Source organism: Bombus impatiens, unplaced genomic scaffold (assembly GCF_000188095.3).
Source record: "Bombus impatiens unplaced genomic scaffold, BIMP_2.2 scf_0272, whole genome shotgun sequence".
Classification (NCBI taxonomy): Eukaryota; Metazoa; Arthropoda; class Insecta; order Hymenoptera; family Apidae; genus Bombus; species Bombus impatiens.
The window spans coordinates 19,424-36,721 of record NT_176691.1 but is presented as its reverse complement, the minus strand read 5'-3'; the positions used below and the strand labels follow the sequence as shown (position 1 = coordinate 36,721).

The window sequence follows — 17,298 nt, the reverse complement described above, 5'->3', positions numbered from 1 at the left end:
CCCTGTTTACTGAAGTTCTAAGGGCGTCACCAACCTTGCTAGTTCTTGAAATTACTCGTGAACGATGAAAGGAATCATAGTACATATTATGTATTTATGCATTTATGTATGTCACGTATAGATATGCTTTCAGTCAAGGAATTTTCTTTTAATTTCGATCTTGTCAGCGACGATCTTTACATTGTTTTCTAACTTCATCAGATAATTTTTTAGATGCATTTGCGCGCCACTTTATTTTGTTTAAAATTAATGATCTTAAACGTGCAAACCAAGCTAACATGGTATTATGATACACTGAATCATGTATTAAATCACTATTTATTATCTAAAAATTATTATTAAAATCGTATTATTTAGAGATAAATGAAAACATATGGTCTAATATATTTTACTCTCGACTAATATTCGATATTTTAATGAAAACTTTCTTCCGAAAGTTTTAGCAGGCTTGCTTTCACTAGAATTGTAAGTAGCCTAGATAGAAAGAAAGTTTGTAAATTTTGTTCGGCATTCGTAATGAAAGTCATATAAATTCTTCGGTCCCTCTATGAGTAAGGAGGCCATCGTAATAAGGACATACTCATTATCAGTTGCTTCCCAAACACGAGTTTATGTATGCTCGTGCATAATATATACTATAGGTACGTTCGATATTGCTACGAAGATAATCATTTCATTCGCAGTCGTGTTTGAATACGAATGATACAATAGTAGGCACAGGAGGAGACAAGTAAGCAAGGAAAAGGAATGCTTACTTACTCCGGTATATTATCGCAACGCAGTAAACCGATATCGGGTAACGTGTTTTGCTTCTTACAAGTAAAATGAATATTTTATATCAACACTGTTCTATAACGTAAAAAGGATATTTTCGTACTAGCAGAAAAATTGACTTTGCATTTTCTTCAGATGGTTTTGAAAATATAGTTTTTCTATTTCATCGAAATTGGATATAGCCGCGTGAAAATTTGCTAAAATACTAAAATCGTGAAATACTACGTTATAATTGTTCAACGATTCCGGATATTTATATGTCGGAGCGAGGTTGGCATTTTGGGGCGTTCGATGAACCTTTACTTACTTTACCGCCGCGAATGTAGCCAATATTTATCAGTACGAATGTGGACACTACAAGAGGCTACGAGTAATGGTAATAGGATGGTCGAGATGATGGTGACAACGAATTCAGGCTCGATAACGAATCCACGATCCACGGGAGGACAAGTATCAACGTACTACTCGATTCGGGTCACTCGATCGGCAATTCGTCCAACGACTCTAACGCTCTAACTCTAACTCTCTTAATCCAAAAGAGGCTGCCCTTATATACCCCTGTCCCCGCTTCTCGGGTTAATCTTTGTTTTTAAGGAGAGCCATATAATCATTTCATACCTCTGTCAGGTACATGTCCCTCCCGTGACCGTGGCTACGTCCGGTGACCTGCTATGTCACTTCGAGCCCAAACCCATCGTCATAAAGTCAGATTGGCACATTAAGACTATTTCTTACTTTTATTACTTAAGGGCGGCTATAGTAAAAGTCTGGACTAGCGTATTGGGGTTTTTCCCAACATTCCGGACGGAAAATCCCGCTGTCTTTCCATCTCCGACATATACATTTACACATGTGGAATCTTAAGTGGAATAGTATACAGAATATACATTTATAACACTTGAATCTTGGATAATAATCAATAGCCAATGTCATCATGTTAGATTAACTGTTCTTGCTTTCTCTCTCGGTTATTTTGATTTACTCTTAGCTAAGTATATTTATTAACTTGTCGTACTTTTCTTGAAATATTATACATATAAAGATCATAGTTATATCTCTAGATACATGCTTTTCAAGAAGCTTAAAGTAATCGTATATAAATTCTAATTTGTGTAAAGTGTGGTAGAAATAAAAAATAAAAAATAAGAAAGATAAAAAAATAAAAAAGGTTCGAGCAAATTTTATGATATTCATTATGCAACAACCTGATATAAAATGTAATTTTTTTAATATATGTGACAGAATATTAAAGAAACTAATGTCTACCATACGTTGCTGTTTTACACATAGAGAGATGGGAAAATAATTAGATTAGAGACAATCTCTAATAATATTTTCATTTAGAAAATAAAATTATCTTGTTAGAAAATGAAACGCACATATTCTTTTTCTTCTCAATACATATCTCTATTATTACAATATTATATAATATGTAATATAATCACAATTACGTATATAGAAATATAGGAAAATTTTTTATAACGTGTGATGGATTCGAAAAATCACAAGTATTAGGCTACGGTTTACGGTTTTTTTGCATGAAATTATATTCTTTGGAATAAAGTACTGTAACTGTGTGACTTCTGAAATAACGTTGTGAGAAGTATTAAAAATATGCTACAATTAATTCGACCATACTTTACTCTGCGTAACTATTATACTAGCTTCCTATTTTTGCTACAGATATGAATTGACTGTTTACGTTTATGCATTTATTGAAAATGTAAACATGCAAATATGAACAGAGTGCACATAATACCTAAAGATATATAAAATATCAAAAGTATACAGCTCGTTATAGTATTCGCTAGATATAAAAGAAATCCTTTCTCAGTTTCTATTTCTTTAATTGTGTTTACAAAAACGAACATACGAATATGAATTTGCATAAACTTTCGCAGTCTACATATAACATACTATATTATGAGTACACATGTACTATGTGTATGTATGTGTATATATATATATATATATATATATAAAACACATACAACATATATATATGTTATATATATATATATATATATATATGTATAAGTATTGTATTATAATCATACAAGTACATATAGGTATATATAGATATTACTATTTGTAGCTTCTTACTTAACAAGCACATATTACTTTAAAAATCGTTAACAACATAAGGAAATATTTATATATTGAAATGCGTTTTAGTCTCGATACTGTCACTAATGACGCACTATTTAAATACACATTCTAAAATCCTGGAATCTAGACGATCTCAAGACCGATCAACTATTAAAATTTTTATTTCTTGCTCACCGCTTTTTATCTCCGCACACGTAAAAGAAGTGTCGTGCCTATTTTGAGCGTCACTCGCCCGGATTATTTATGAATCGCTGATTACGCATAAGGAAACGGCTTGTACATATATCATTCATTAACGATGTATGCATAAGAAAGCGATTGTACGTCTTTCATTTATGATTTCTCGTTGTACAAGCGCACTACGAACGATGAAGATTTTAATACCAATAAGCAGCAGTTAGCGCACAGCAAAGAAATCCAACAAGATGTTATTAATTTGTTGCGCGCTAACATTTAATGATATTGACCAACTAAGCGAAATTTACACGACCATATAAATATATACATAATCTTCGTGTAATAATATTAACAAGCTAAATAAAATCTACGTTGTAATGTAAATATACATGTACAGGAAACGTTGGATAATCGCACAAATATCGGAACCCAATTATTGTAATTATGCTGAGATAAAAACGATTCTTCTATTCCTCGAAACTGAGATTTTAGACGTGCCGGGCGCAGAAAGAGGGAACGCGAATGAAAGAGAAAGAAGCAAACGTTAATGCTCGTGACAAGCTGAAACCTTTAACTCAAAAATCAAAATTTGTTATGCGATTTTACATTTCTCTGATTGAAAATAATGCCATGACTTTAATACATGATAATTAAATACATATCGATAAGTAAATATAATTCAAATTATATCGTGATTTGTCTCGTTTTAATCAAGAAGATCTCACAGATACATTAGTAAAGGTTCAATTAAAAAGAGTCAAAAGCAGAAATGTTTTATATTTTAATTAATACCTAGATACATTGTTCCAGCGATATCTGATATTAGATCAGATATTACACTGCTTGATCGCGGTGAACCGTCGAGCTTATTGGTGCATCGACGGTATAGTGGGGATAACGACTTTACAATTATGCACAGGATCTTTTTCTGCAATTATCGAATGTTTCCTGTAATGTGAAATCATTCGCCATTTACAAATGAAGACCGCACGGACAAGATAGATACATACATATGGTAATTTTCACAAACAAATTGCTTCTTAAAATACAGTTGTTCACGAAATTATTTCAAAAGTTGAGATAAAAAATTTTTATGTATACTTATTGGATGTGTTACATAAGACAATTTGGAATTTCATTAGCTGTATGATTATATTGGTAAAATTGAAAAGTGATCTGAAAAAATGTATATAGGGGTTACGAGATATTTCTTACTAATGGTATGTTTCGTAAAAAATTAATGTACAATATGAACGTATGTCTTAAAGATATGTATAATAAGTGGTTAGTGCAAGTGTATTAAATCTGCACTTATAATGGACAATTGACTGTTCAAATATATTTGTGATCTCTTCGCGTTATACGTATACCTCCTTCAAGATATCTCTTTCAATTGGGGTGATGTGAAAAACGTTTGATTTATTGGTTTTATTCAATGATATCAAGGGATCGATATGCTACAAGAATATTTTTCTTACGAGAAAATATCTTCTATCGCACCAACGATAAGAACATCTGAAAGACTCGATTGTGAAATTCGTAAGGCCTGTGAATATAATAAAATAAATAAACGTGTCTACTATCGGACTTGGAACGACCCCTGACGTTTTAAAGACGTCATTCTCAATTTCATGATAAATCATAATAATTATATGTTGATCCTTTCAATTTTTTCATTCTGATCCTATTGAAAAAAATGTAGCTAAATTAAATGTGATTGAATATTGAAACACCAAGAAATCTGTTCAAGATTTAAATTTGCATTGTAAAACCATTTATGGTAGAGAGTAGATATCTATGAAACTGAATAACACCAAATGCAATAATAACGCGAATGTCAAAACCTATCAAAATAGTAATCGAAAGATGCGATATTTCATATTATCAAATTGATAAGATTGTTATTGTAATATTGAATGTACGGGTCCTTTTAATTTGTTTTAATTGTTTTAATTTTTAAAAGTTTTGGCAATTCCCTTACAATTTTTCAGGTTTACTTAGGTTTTTGTAATCATGTTAATACTTATAAACCGCCGGATGACGGATGCAGGGTCATTTTGACCAAACGGTATTCGTTTCTCTGTTTCTCGTTTCAAAGTGCTACAAGTATGCAATAATAAATAAAGCAACATAGGGGCATCGTATGTGCACATTTGTTCAATGAGTTAGCAAGAATTATTGGCTATCTGAAAATACATTATGAAGGAAAACTGAAGCATCGAATTCGTATCTTATCACTCTAACACTCGTGTTTCGGTAATGTGTTTATCTCGCTACCATGCTCGATATGAGAATAGTGCCTCGATATGTAGTAGGCGCATGTTTGCCTCGATGCTAGATGTAGAGTTATTCCCACCATTTCCTGCAACTGCTTTAGTCGAGCGAATCTCTGAGACTTTTACGCTTTGCTGGCGACGATACTCGAGCTATCATGCGACACAAGACACCGCGACGACAATGTCGAACGACAACGATCTTTCTATTATTTCACCCAGGTTTATCGTTTCCCGCTATTGCTAAGCAGCGGCTGCATCAAAATTATCAAGAACGATGTAACACCAGCAATTCTCGGAATATACATCTATGTGCGTCTATTATCGAAACACTGTCAAATTCAATTAAAGCTGTAACATATTTATGTGTATATATGTCGCAATCATGCAACATGGACAACAATTTTATGTACCAACTGTTCTTCGATATATGTAACAAGTATTATACATATACGTCTATGATATTTTAAACCAGAATTTCCTTCTTAACACTGCGGGGAAAAGCACTTTCTTGCAATACATTCGCTCTGCCCAGTGTCGTTGTTAAACTTGATGTAAAGCTCCAAAAGTATTAAAACATCAAAAATCATAAAAATATCGAAAGTAAAGTACTCGTTGTAATGTGTATGAGATGAAACTAATCTCTAGGTTCTACTTTTTTAGTTGTACTTTTAATGATATAAATTCGCAAAAAGATTTAAGCGTTACGCTTAAATTAAAGAATATTTATTAACTGGAAAGATCCGAAAGATTAAAATTCTTCTCTGCATTTTTTTTTTTGCTTCGCTTTTTTTAATTTTTTTTTTCTTTTTAAGCGTGGAAAGATTCGTAGAAACTTCGGAGTACAAATCAATAAATACAACAAATACAGAACAATAAATCACAAGCTAAGAAACGAAAGACGCGGATGCACGAAGTTGGTAGATACATACATATAATATGATACAAAGAGAAGATTTTGCAAGAGAATTTATTGGAGGTACAGTATAAGACAAAATGATAGCTCAGCCAACATTTTTATTTTATTCCCAGTCGATTTTAGCTTCTGTTTACATTTCTTTTCACACGATTTGATAAACCATGATTCCACGAAAACTACTTTCAGTATGATTACAGATTACAATATAGAGAGTAGACGAAATATATATTTTCTTGTGTATATTTGCAAAGACACATGATAAATGAAAATATTGAATGGGCTATAATTTTGTCTTATACCGTATATCTTTGTTTCATAGTGATGAATTATCCAAATTTTTAATAAAAATAACAGCGAAAAGGACAGTGTCAGATAACTGAATAATTGTTCTCAATTATTTGCCATTAATATAGAACATATACATGCCATTAATATAGAACACATAATATTCGAAGGAAATGTCACCTCTTAAATCGACTATCTTCTCGCAATCTCGTTTTACTTCCCTCGTGTTTCTTAGATCGAGTATTTACAGTCGTATCCACCGTTATAATAAGTTATTAGCAAATTATTATCAATTGAAATCATACTTTGAGTTTTCTTAATTTTGGAAATGATTGATTTGTTTCAGAAATTTTAACAGTTGCACTGCTATTAGGTTTGATTAAAATTTGTCAAATCCTCTTTTCTAAAAGAGAGATTGATATTTGAAAATATTTCAATTACGAATCGAAGTTTGAAATCATACGATAACTGCGCAACATTAGATTACGCTACCTACGAGCTGATTCATATACAACGATATCAAATATCTCAGTACACATCAGTATCTACCCACTAATAAAAAATAGTATGTAAATAAAGTACAATTGACTTACAAAAATTAACTCATAATGAATAACGAGGTTTAAAAAGTGCGTAAATCTTAGCAGCTTCTTCGAAGAATTTTGAGTCTGCTTTCGTCGTGTAGCTTGTCGTAAAAATCAAATTACCATATTCCCAAAAGAAAAAAATCTGGATACAGTGAATATATTGACATGGATAACAGAAAATTAATGTGGTTTCGAGAAATTTGTCACACTTTGTGAATAAATATGACGTATGTTAAAACTTGGCTGGAAAATTTCCATTACGAAAGACTTGGCCGAGACGTCGTGTCGTGTCGCGTCGCGTCACGTCATTTCGTATATGCAGGATATTAATATATGCGGTAGCAATCGATCGTATGACTTTCATAGCAGTCACGGTTGACTCAACGCGATACTTTTTTTTTCTCTTCTTTTTCTTCTTTTTTTTTTTTGGAAAAGAAAATGATCAGTTTCTGTCGAGCGTTATGGGATTAAGGTTACTCTTGAGAAGAAGCTATACATCGCAACAAGAAAACCTATATCGCAAAAGGTTTCACCGGTTAACGGATTACGTGGCAATGTGTACAATTTAAATTGTATATTATATATACGGAATTAATACGACAAATACGGTAAAAAATTAACGAACATATCAACAAAATTTGAGGAAGGAAGCATCCTACCGTACACCTCACTCCTAAACATATAATCAATTATGGCAAGTGTGATTTTATTAATTGTATCATCTTATTTTATAATACATATCATGTTTGTTCCTGAACAATTTCACTTGTAATAGAGATAAAAAATAACGATTTGAAGTAATAAATTATCTTCACTGTTTTCCTATTTTTATTGTAAAAATAACATAGACAAAGTAACCCTACTTCGCGTTAGTATCAAACAAATTGTTATCAACTAATTTCCCATTTTTATTTCAGCTCTTTCAAATAAAATAACGCAGATTTTAATGTGAATTGAAATTTGAAATATTGTATTTTGCATATATATAATATAATATATAAACAATATAGCTAACTACTTCTTTAATTGGCTGATGCACTTCTATTGTCAATCGACTATTATGCTACAATATAAAGTAGCACTTGTTCTCAGAACCTTGGAAGGTTTAACGTTAATTACTCTATAAAATCCGTTGCTACCATACAATCGGAAATTACTTGAAATATTATTTCAAATATAAAAATATTAAATATTATTTCAAGAAACATCTGTACATAAATAATTTATCAAATAAAATAAAAAATTAGTACATTTGGTAGATAGACATCAAAAAATTGTTCCAAGAAAAATAATTTTCTTTTCGTTTCCAATCATTTTCTCTTATTCAAATAAACTAACAGATAATTATCTCAAAATAACATCAATTTACACAAGATAATATGTTATTTATGTAATATCGTGATATAATGTGTGTGTACAAAGGAATGGAAGATAAGAAAAGACGATTGTTGTTCAACCTGAACTATTCACGCCAAATGTACAGAAAGCAGCACAACTAGATGATTAGAATACGACTCGACTTTCGCAAAACGCAATCAGCACTCTCTCGGTAACGCCACTCGCAAGCTCTGCTTCTCCGCTCGCACGCTGCTTCTCGACTCGCACGCTGCTTCCCGACTCGCACGCTGACCGTTGTAGCATTCCGTTGTCTTTTACCAGGCCCACCGCACACGTGTTCTGCAGACGCTCGTGGCCAGGGTCACGTAGGTCTTTTCTACGAACTATGCACTTGAAAAGACCGACGACACTTTGATGGGCCCGACGGTGCCTCGGCTCTCGCGACATTGTTTATGGTTCGCCCGATATCTCTTAGGCCTTTCGTCCACGATACTACATTTAGATAAACATTTTTCAAATATTTTATATAGGCAATCACCAACCCTGATACGTACGTACATATGTATGTCGGAGAAGAGTCAGGAACAGGGTTGTGGGCGTTTGATAAACCTCCCTTGAAGTTGGCCAGCGCTTGTGGACGTTTGATAGGCCTCCCTTGGAGTTGGCCAGCGTTGCGTTATAACGAAGGTACAGAAGGCTGATACTACGAGTATGAACACTACCGATTCGACAATCAACAGCGGCGATTAGGCACTCGCGACACTAGTGATAATGGTCTTCGATAACGAACCGGCCAACGGGAGGATAGATATACTTGCTCTAACTCAAACGTGTACTAACTCCTCGTAAGGCGCTACTCCCTTCGTCAATGAGATCTCAAGAAAGAATGAATTTTCGTCCCAATGACGCTACCGAGGCCAAACTATGGTGGGGTGTCTAAGTACACAAGATCCTCGGATCGACGTCGCTGTCGATTGGTCAATTTCAGACAAAAGCTGCCTGTCCGTTTGCACAAATCTTAATTGCCGAAAGCCACAGGTTTTATAGCGGGTCCTCGGGTTAACCAGACTTGTACTGTGTACGTGCCTCAACATCAGGTATTCATTGTCCGAAGGAACCGTTGGTATGTGTTTTACTGCCTGGTATCTCTATGGGTATTTCCTTTAATGAGGGTCATAACATCACTCCGCACCTTTGTTAGACGGAGCGCCCGTCCCGTTGACTGCGGCTACGTTCGGCAACTGATGGTCGCCTTGAGCCCAAGTTTATTATCACAAATCGCAAACAAGTACAATTAGGCAGAATGACGGCAAATTGTTTAATTACAACTGTAAACTTTAATTACGATTTTACGGATTTTCCCGAAGTTCCAGGGGAAGGCTCCGGTGTCCTTTCATCTCCGACATGTATATTGAGAAAATCTACATTTTCTGAGTAGCGATAGGGCTTATTGAAAAGCAATTGTAGCGAGTCTTTTGACAAATATTCCTTTGTATGTAACGAAGAAATAAAGGTTCGAATAAATATCGGATTTTTTATATAACACGTGTCAAATTAAAGATTCGTATGAAGGTTAATTATATTTATTTAAAATACTTTGATTAAATATCTTATATTATAATATTTATTTGATTCGATTTTTGATACGGTACATGTTCAATCTTATATTTAATTTTATTTAACTAAAAATAATAAATACCGCAGAAAGTGAATTATCTCTTTATGATATATTAATCCTATATGTAGTAATCCTGGAACTTTTATATTTCAATCTCACTCTCATTTTAGCAAATAGGCAACGCAATCGAAAATACTCAGAACAATAGTAAACGCGCCATGGTACGTTAGGAACGAGGACATTCGGAAAGACCTGGGAATACCAACGGTCAAGGAGGAGATTAACAAAAGTGCAAGAAGGCACGGAGAAAGAATGGCAACGCACCCAAACCGGCTGGCAGCGGAAACGGCAGCGACACATCAAGCATAAAAAGAAGATTAAAAAGGAAACACCCAACAGATCTCACAAAGGACATAACCTAACAAACACGTATTATCTGAGATAATTAAAGAAATAAATCAATCAAATTCGAAGATGGTATCCCACTGGGGGTAGCCATCCACATGTTATAATACTATATCATTAAGCTATAATATTTTACCAAATGTCCTACTGGACAAATTGTAAAAAGGTAAATAAATAAAAAAAAAAAAAATTTTTAGCAAATGTAAAATTGAAACGAGAAACTCGCAAGGATTCTTTTTATAATAACATTACGTTCAAACTCCAAATATCTTTAGCGTCAGAAAAGTACTATTGGATTGGAAATGACCAAAAGGGAGCAGCAGAATTAAAATAGTTTCATAATTACATAGGTTTTTATTTCGTCTTCTTTTATTATTCCTGACTATTATATATAAGGTTCTTCACTTTAACCAGCAGAATATATGCATAACCTTCCCTATAAATAACTATTCATAAATAGATAGGCCAAAACTAAAAATCTTTATTGGATACTAAATTCGCTAATTCTAAGAATCTTTATCAGATTTCAGTCCGGAATATCTACATTGCATTTATAGGTCATCTTTTCGAAGCAAAGTTCTTTTTCCTTTTTCATCTTTTTTCCTTTTTCATCTTTTTTCCTTTTTCATCCTTTTTCCTGTCTTTACAAGATCCGTTGGCTCTTCGTGCGAGAATCAACATAAAACCACTCAGATGTCTAATCACAAAGCAACACAATGTATTTCTTGCCTTCCTTTTTCCCCTTTCTACCGGTGCGTGTGCGTCAAACGTGAACGGCGCGACACTCATAAACAGTAAGCATTGAATATGCATGTTGCGGCACGTGGACAAATACCTATTACCCTTGACTTTCACCAGTGTATCTTCTCTGGCGGAACCAGAGGTGACTGCACTTGCCACTTGTCGTAGCATGTGTGTACATATCTCCTGAATCTCATGCACCTGTAGATCGGCCGTTTGTCGTTTCATTATTTTAGTCGTTTGCTCGTAACGAAAGATAATTGTGAAACGGCGCGGCAAGCCGATCTCATCCGAGCTCGGTCGAAGGTTACCGAGCGTCGTGGCTACATAAATACAGCGAGTGACGGGTAGCGACCATTCGAAGAGCGACCGAGGTTAAAGTAATTTCAGTCCAGTGCAGTCGTTCAGCTAGTTTTCACTGTGAAACGTACATTCGAATTATAAAAAGTGATACGCAAGCGCGTCAATCACGCGACCGAGAAAACGTTTTCTCTTGATAAAACCGATTGAAGAGGAACGCGTATCGGAAGAGATTCGTTTCGAGTTTGAAAGTAAGCCCAAAGAGAAATCAAACATGTACACCAACCCGTTTAACCGCAAACACAGTACTATACGACAGATGTTGGACAAGTTACTCGATCCGACGAAAAGATCCATCAGAAGATCGGAAAGTGTGTCGAGTTCCGACAGTGGCAGTTCCAAGGGTAGCAATAGTTCCCTGACCAGATGCACGCACAACCACAGGGGGGTTTTACACTGGGGCAGGAAGTGAACCACCGAGGAAGATAACCAGTGAAATGCTGTGATTCTCTTCTTTCTCTCCGTTTTTGCTTTTTTGTTTCATCCTCTTTGCGTGTCCTCGCGGGAAAGCAAGCCGATAAGAGAAGTCATTAACAGTGCAAGAGATTTCGATCGAGTTTGTTAGCAGTATCAGCAAAGTATGCCGTGAAAAATACCATTGCACGGCATGAAAGGCCGACTTGTTATGACCCCATCGCCGCGGAGGTGACGCGTTTTGAACCAACGCGGGAAGTTGCGACGCGACTTGGTGAAAATACGAAGCCATATATCCACCAGCGAGACCAGGTGTTATTACACCGCGCCGCGCTTAGCCGCGCCGTCGCGTCGTCAAGATCGATCGTGGCTATTTGCTCGGATCGATGATCAAAGGATATCGTACGAGTCACGGCTACTCGAATGTACGGTAAATATCACAACTGCGATATAAACGTCATTTTTGTTTAGAAGGAATCTAAATGATATTCACTGCGATCAAAATATATGGAGTTGATCACTGAATATTGTCAAATCCATTCAAATGTTACCGAATATCGTATCGAAATACATATAACAACCATATATCGAACTGTAAATTCAGCTTGGATATACATATTACGCACGCATACAAGCGCTATATTTATTGCATATCACATTATTTATTTTGTAGACGAAATTTAATTATACATATACACGTCTATAGCATTGTTAAGACCACCATGTGCCATAATCGTTATAATTTGCAAACGCTTTTCAGTTGGCTCTTAGTTTTATGTTACTAGTCAAAAGTCAGTATTAGTCGCTGAATCTGTACATGAAAAATATGTACATGTTACATGAATCTGTAAATCGACGATAGTATGTTACTTCTAATTTATTTGCTTCGCATGATATTCGAACCAAATAAAAGATATTTATTGAAAAATTAGTTGTTTCGTCTTTCCTCAACTCTTTTCTCATTCTTTTGCATTAGATAACATCCCTCTCATTCTTCTACATTTTAATATAAAATTTTTCACACGATATATGTACTCACATTACAGTCAATAATTGTATGTTAAGCCGTTGAAGAAATATTTTCCATCTATAAATTTAATATTTTACCCATTACTATATTACAAGTTAAACTATTTAAGAAAGCATTTTCTTTTCTTCATACTTTCGCAAATTACATACTATTCGAAACGTATGAAAACCATAGGAAAGATCATGATAACTACATACATATTTGTTAATTTCTTGATTGTAATGTCACTTTGTATCTATACAAAGAAATATTGAAATATATCTCAATATAGAATAGATAAAAATAGGAAGAATCTTTTAAGTCCAATCGAAAGAATTTTTAAATAGACATTTTTTAAATAAACGACATTTTAATATCTTCTTTTTCGTATTCTGGTAACAAAATTACTTGACAACGTATTGAAATTTCAAAACTGCTACCCTATAACATACAAAAGATGGAAAATGTAACTATGTATCCCCATCTCCTCCTCTATCCCCATATCCCCTGTATCCATGTATCTGAACGTTTTGATTGACTTGCAATAACAGTGAGTAAATTTGACCAAATTCGGTAAGTATGCAAATCAAAGAGGAATTAATAACAAAGAGTTACACTATCTTTTTATGAAATTACCAGGAACTATAATACTGAATTATATATTAAAAAATATATCAATATATATATTATATATTACTATTTAGTATATAGGTATTTATATAGAAAATTATGGATAAATTAACTTTTATAAGGTAATATCCAATAATAAAATTGGTATGTATGTATCTATGTATTTTGTAGTCATCAAACTTTATAGCATAGATCTACACTCTGTTACTTAACAAACTCTTTATTTTGAAATCCTTTAATTTTCGACACGGAAGACAGATTAAAAGGGCCCCCTATACTTCTGTTTTCACTGTTATGAGTGGAAAGACGTAAGGCAACAATTTGGTATATATTCCTTTTCCCTGTCTTTCATACGATAAATTTTACACAATAAAAGTTGAAATAGCCACTACTAAACTAATAGTTTCTTTTCTATAAAAAAAATTTCGCGCTGTATCGATTAATGTATTAAAAGATACATGATTCTTTTTAAAAGAGCAAAGTTTATCCTCACATAATTCACGCCCACATACAGAATAACTAACATCACAATATGCCTGCCATCAATTCATTCAACTTCTATCTGAAACATTTTTCGCTGCGGGTAATAATAGTAACGTAAACCGATATCTCAATATCAGGTGAGATACTTGGTATGTACGCGCGCGCGTGTGTCTACGTTATATTGTATATGTACATATAAGTTGCTTAAATGTAATAGTCAAAACTGAAGTCACTTATTATTAATAAAAATCTTATGGTCAGATACATCTTTCGATCATATTGAATTACACCGTTGATTGTAAATTTCCAAGGAAAATTCAGTTGAATGTAACAAATATGCTCGATTAAATGATTTTATGTGAAGAGGCGTATACGTTGAGTCAATTAAACAGCTATAGTTATAAGTTAGTGCTCTGGAAACGTACGCAATAATAGTAATAATAATAATTCAATGCTGAAATATTTACATATTACGTTATTGGCTTAATTGGAATTCAAACCGTTGCAGACGATTGAGAGACGTTAGTGAGGTCAATAAGATTTATTGTCAATAGTTACCTATAAGTGTGCTTTTGCAACAGCAAGCAATTTTTATTCAAATGATAATTAGATAATTGTCAACTGCAGTGTTGTAAATTCTTTTGTTGTTTTTATCATGGATTATCATGGATTACAGTTGTTCACATCAGTCTTGCTACATAAAATATTGTTTCGAAATAAAATATTATCTTTTTCGAGTTTGTAAATATGCGTGTATGGTAGAATAAATATCACTGTGTTTCTCTTTAATTTAAATGTGATATGTGAATGGGATTTGATAATATAATGTTGAAAATAGCGTTTCTGTTATGGTACACAGGTTGCAATTATTTCTGTGGTCACCTATACCTAATCACCAATACATCTTTTAATAAATTTTAATAAACATTTGTCCTCCAGGCCTCCAAACAGGCCTCCTTCCCTATCGTTAATCATTTTGTCAATGAAGATAATACAAGATAATGAGAAAGGAAGAATTTATGCAATTACACATTTTTATAGGTTTAATTAGAGAAATGAATTTTAAACAGAAATTCACTACTAATCGTAAGTATTACAGTATAACAGTAAATTCATTTATACACATATTTTTGCACATTATGTACATTTTGGTAACTTTGAATTTTCTACAAATACATAAACATTTCCAATCTAATTATAGGGTAGCTATTAAATTAAAAATTTTAATTTCGTTGTATTAAATTTTGATTCGGAATAAATTCACGGTACATTGGCAGGAAATACAGCGAAATATGTAATCTAAAATTCTTATTACATTTATGCATGCATAATACATATTCATACGTAGCAGTCTCCATATATTATACCACCTACCGTTGGACATAGAGATAGAAATCAGTTTTATATGAACAGAAAATTCTGCTTAAATATTAGAAAAATTGTATCGGTCCTACCTAAGAATGTGTTACGAAATATTGAAGAACAAAATTTCATGGTACGTACGAAGGAGATTTTTTGATAAAACATGGTATTGATCCAACACACGTGTGTAAAGGTTCACTTTCCCGGCACATTATAGCGTGTACGAAGGCAGTTCGATCAATCTTGCTACGAGAACGTTCTGGATATCTTTTAACCGGACATTATAATCACGACTTATTAAGTTTAAATACATATCGCAATTTCCACTAGAAGAAAAAGGAAGAGAAAGAAATACTTTCGTACAAGATATTTAGATTGCGAGTGTCTATTGGAAACATTTCTGGGAAATTCCAATTACGCAAAAATGTATAAGATTATAATTATCGAAATATAGAAATTTCGAGATATTTAGATTACAAGAATGCTCGAGTACGGAACGGTCGACTTTAAGAAAATAGTATCATAGGCTGTATAATTATCTCATGTTAGATAACGCTATTTAAAAAGTAGCGATTTCGTTTGGGACTTGTATAAATATCCGTGTATTGTAAAATGGGAGCGCAACGTAATTTCAAGAAAATAAAACTAAATCGCTTATCGTTTAAAAATGACCATGGATCATCTCATACTAGACTTTGATACATCTGTCGCTATATCATACTTTAATACTGCTGTAATATTAATTCTTCTTCTACATGTATAAATAGGTCTTGTTTAAGTTTTTGCAGATATCTCGGAAACCAAGACGGATTGAACGACGATAACATGCATAGGGAAAAGTTGTCCAGAATGATGACCTTCACAATATATTTCAAGATCATCAAAATCGGTGAGGTGCAGCTGATTGCGAATAATTGACGAATAAACTTACCACGTATTTAGTGAAAGGAGGTACGTTCAATCGAAGGTTAGTGATTTTTTAATTTCATGGACTTTGCCTTAAGGGGAATAACAGGTAATAATTTTAAAAACAAGATTGATCATTCTTTTCCCATACTGTTCAACAATATTTCAGAGAATTACTTTTACTCATATGTAGCTCTAAGTTTACATATTATATCCTATTATAAGTATTATAGGATGATCGAATTTTGATTTGAAATTGATGAATTATTATTTTCGCATGGGAAAGTATCTTTTATCTGGAACTACTTTACAAACGTAGCTAAAAATTGAATAATTGCACAAAAAATAGCAATTTGTTTCAGTTATCTGTACGATTCTCTCTCTCTCTCTCTCTCTCTCTCTCTCTCTCTTCAATATGTTCACAGATAACCGTTTTATAACACGAAAATTTAGTTGAAAATATCATGTTGTATCAAAGGAATGTTGTGCCTTTAAAATACTGTTGTACGGGAAGAGAAGGTGAAGTTGTAGAAAATCTACTTCCTCTCAGATTTCGTTAGATGTATCAATCAATATCAATGTCCAGGATGTATGAAAAATAAATGTGACGATTATCAAAGCGAGATTGTACACTGTCTCTGGCTCGGTAGAGATTTGTTCCAAAAAGTTGCAGCAAATTATGTATTGGCATGCTGGTTGGCTTTTGAGGCCATCCTGGCCAAAATCGACACACATCGCATTCGTCACACTGCTACATTTGTTTGGCACCGCCAGCCAAGAATGGCAACCAAGGTGGCATTGCCGCCTGGCAAATGCCGACGCAATGAGGACGCAGCTTAACGGAGATGTCAACTTCGTACTAGTGCGTATACGATTATTATCGTGTATGGCGCACAAAAATATTTTAA

General features: G+C 33.6%; 1 long non-coding RNA gene across 2 annotated transcripts; it reads left to right on the top strand.

The window, feature by feature from the left end:
- Positions 1 to 693: 693 nt before the first annotated feature.
- LOC112212697 lies at positions 694 to 17,043 on the top strand. 2 transcript variants are annotated; one of them, XR_004461572.1, is made up of 2 exons: positions 694 to 796; positions 16,264 to 17,043. It is a non-coding gene; the product is annotated as an uncharacterized LOC112212697 (long non-coding RNA). The 2 variants fall into 2 exon arrangements; XR_004461573.1 differs by lacking the exon at positions 694 to 796 and adding an exon at positions 13,742 to 15,208.
- The last annotated feature ends 255 nt before the right edge of the window (positions 17,044 to 17,298 follow it).